A 3,221-nucleotide genomic window follows, 5' to 3' on the forward strand; every position below is an offset into this window, starting at 1 on the left:
TAGGGTTGTCTTTAAACTAACGTTTGTGCTTGCAGATGCGTTTACTATATTGCTAGGTTGTAGATTTAGTAGTGATAGCATATATAGCACGCCAACCTCGATGGTGGCACAATGATGGAGATCACGGTGTGGCGCCGGTGACGATGAAGATCATGCCGGTGCTTTGGTGATGGAGATCAAGAAGCACAAGATCATAGCCATATCATGTCACTTATGAATTGCATGTGATGTTAATCCTTTAATGCACCTTATCTTGCTTAGAAGATGGTAGTATTATAAGGTGATCCCTCACTAAAATTTCAAGATAAAATTGTGTTCTCCCCGACTGTGCACCATTGCGATAGTTTGTTGTTTCGAGACACCAAGTGATGATTGGGTGTGATAGACTCAACGTTCACATACAACGGGTGCAAAACAGTTGCACACGCAGAACACTCGAGTTAAACTTGACGAGCCAAGCATGTGCAGACATGGCCTCGGAACACAAGAGACCGAAAGGTCGAGCATGAATCGTATAGTTGATATGATTAGCATAGAGATGCTTACCACTGAAGCTATACTCAACTCACGTGATGATCGGACTAGAGTTAGGGGATTTGGATCATGTACCACTCAAATGACTAGAGGGATGTACTTTTTGAGTGGGAGTTTATTAAGTAATTTGATTACTTAAACTCTAATTATCATGAACATAGTCAAAAGGTCTTTGCGAATTATGATGTAGCTTGCGCTATAGCTCTACTGTTTTTTATATGTTCCTAGAGAAAATTTAGTTGAAAGATGATAGTAGCAACTTTGTGGACTGAGTCCGTAAAATTGAGGATTGTCCTCATTGCTGCGCAGAAGGCTTGTGTCCTTAATGCACCACTCGGTGTGCTGCACCTCAAGCATCGTCTATGGATGCTGCGAACATCTGACATACACGTTTTTGATGACTACGTGATAGTTTAGTGCGTAATACTTAAATGGCTTAGAAGCAAGGCGCCGAAGACATTTTGAAACGTCACGGAACATAAGAGATGTTATAAGAGATGAAATTGAGATTTCTGCTCGTTACCTTGTTGAGAGGTATGAGACCTCCGACAAGATTCTTTGTATACAAAGTAAAGGAGAAAAAGCTCAATCGTTGAGCATGTTCTCAGATTGTGTGAGTACAACAATCGCTTGAATCAAGTGGGAGTTAATCTTCCATATGAGATAGTGATGGTTCTCCAAAGTCACTGCCACTAAGCTGCTAGAGCTTCATGATGAACTATAACATATCAAGGATAGATATGATGATCCTTGAGAGATTCACAATGTTTGACACTCCGAAAGTAGAAATCAAAAAGGAGCATCAATGGTTGATGGTTAGTAAAACCACTAGTTTCAAGAAGGGCAAGGGCTAGATGGGATACTTCATGAAACGACAAACCAGTTGCTGCTCTAATGAAGAGACCCAAGATTGAACCCAAATCCAAGACTAAGTGCTTCTGTTATGAGGGGAACGGTCACTGAGGCGGATCTACCCTAGATACTTGGTAGATGAGAAGGCTGGCGAAGTCAACAGAAGTATATTTGATATACATGATATTGATGTGTACTTTACTAGTACTCCTAGTAGCACGAGGGTATTAGATACCGGTTTGATTGCTAAGTGATTAGTAACTCTAAATAAAAGCTACGGAATAAACGAAGACTAGCTAAATGCAAGGTGACGATAAGTGTTGGAAGTGTTTCCAAGGTTGATGTGATCAAACATCGCACACTCCCTAAATAAATTGTTATTTGGTGTTTGCGTTGAGCATGAACATGATTGGATCGTGTTTATTGCAATACGATTATTCATTTAAAGAAAATAATGGTTATTCTATTTGCTTGAATAATTACCTTCAATGGTTTATTGAATCTCGATCGTAGTGTTACACATGTTCATAATATTGATGTCAAAAGGTACAAATTAATAATAATAGTACCACTTACTTGTGGCACTGCCGCTTGAGTCATGATTGGTGTAAAATGCATGAAGAAGCTCCATGCCGTGGATCTTTGTACTCACTCATTTTTGAAATGTTTGAGACATGCAAACCATACATGTTGGTATAAACGCATGAAGAAACTCCATGCAGATGGATCGTTTGGACTCACTTGATTTTGACTCACTTGAGACATGCAAAATCATACCACATGGAACAAGAAAGTAACTTGTTGGATGCAATACATTTTTGATGTGTGCAGTCCAATGAGTGCTGAGGCACGCAGTGGATATCGTTATGTTCTTACTTCACTGATGATTTGAGTAGATATAGGAGTATTTACTTGATGAATAACAAGTCTGAAATATTGAAAAGTTCAAAGCTATTTCAGAGTGAAGATCGTCGTGACAAGAGGATAAACTATCTACGATATGATCATAGCGATGAATATCTGAGTTGCGAGTTTTCGCACACAGTTAAGATAGTGTGGAAATTGTTTCGAATTCATGCCACCTAGAACACCATAGTGTGATGGTGTGTCCGAACGTCATAGACGCGCCCTATTGGATATAGAGCATACTGTGATGTCTCTTATCGAATTACCTCTATCGTTTATGGGTTATGCATTAGAGATAACCAAATTCACTTTAAATAGGGCACCACATATTTTCGTTGAGATGACACATTAAAGGCTATGGTTTGGAGAAACCTAAGATTTTATTTCTTGAATGTTTGGGGCTGCGATGCTGATGTGAAAAAGTTTCAGTCTGATAAGCTCGAACCCAAAGCGGATAAATGCATCTTCATAGGATATCCAAAACAGTTGGATACATCTCCTATCTCAGATCCGGAAGCAAAGTGTTTTTTTGTAGAAACGGGTCCTTTCTCGAGGAAAGGTTTCTCTCGAAAGAATTGAGTGGGAGAGTGGTGGAACTTGATGAGGTTATTGAACCGTCACTTCAACCAGTGTGTAGCTGGGCGCAGGAAGTTGTTCCTGTGGCGCATACACCAATTGAAGTGGAAACTAATGATCGTGATCATTAAGCTTCGGATCAAGTTACTACAAACCTCGTAGGTCAACAAGGTTGCGTACTACTACAGAGTGGTAAGGTAACCCTGTCTTGGAGGTCATGTTGTTGAAGAACAATGAACATACGAACTATGGAGAAGCGATGGTCGGCCCGGATTCCGACAAATGGCTCGAGGCCATGAAATCCGAGAGAGGATCCATGTATGAAAACAAAGTGTAGACTTTGGAAGACCTAC

Source organism: Hordeum vulgare, chromosome 4H (assembly GCF_904849725.1).
Source record: "Hordeum vulgare subsp. vulgare chromosome 4H, MorexV3_pseudomolecules_assembly, whole genome shotgun sequence".
Taxonomy (NCBI): Eukaryota; Viridiplantae; Streptophyta; class Magnoliopsida; order Poales; family Poaceae; genus Hordeum; species Hordeum vulgare.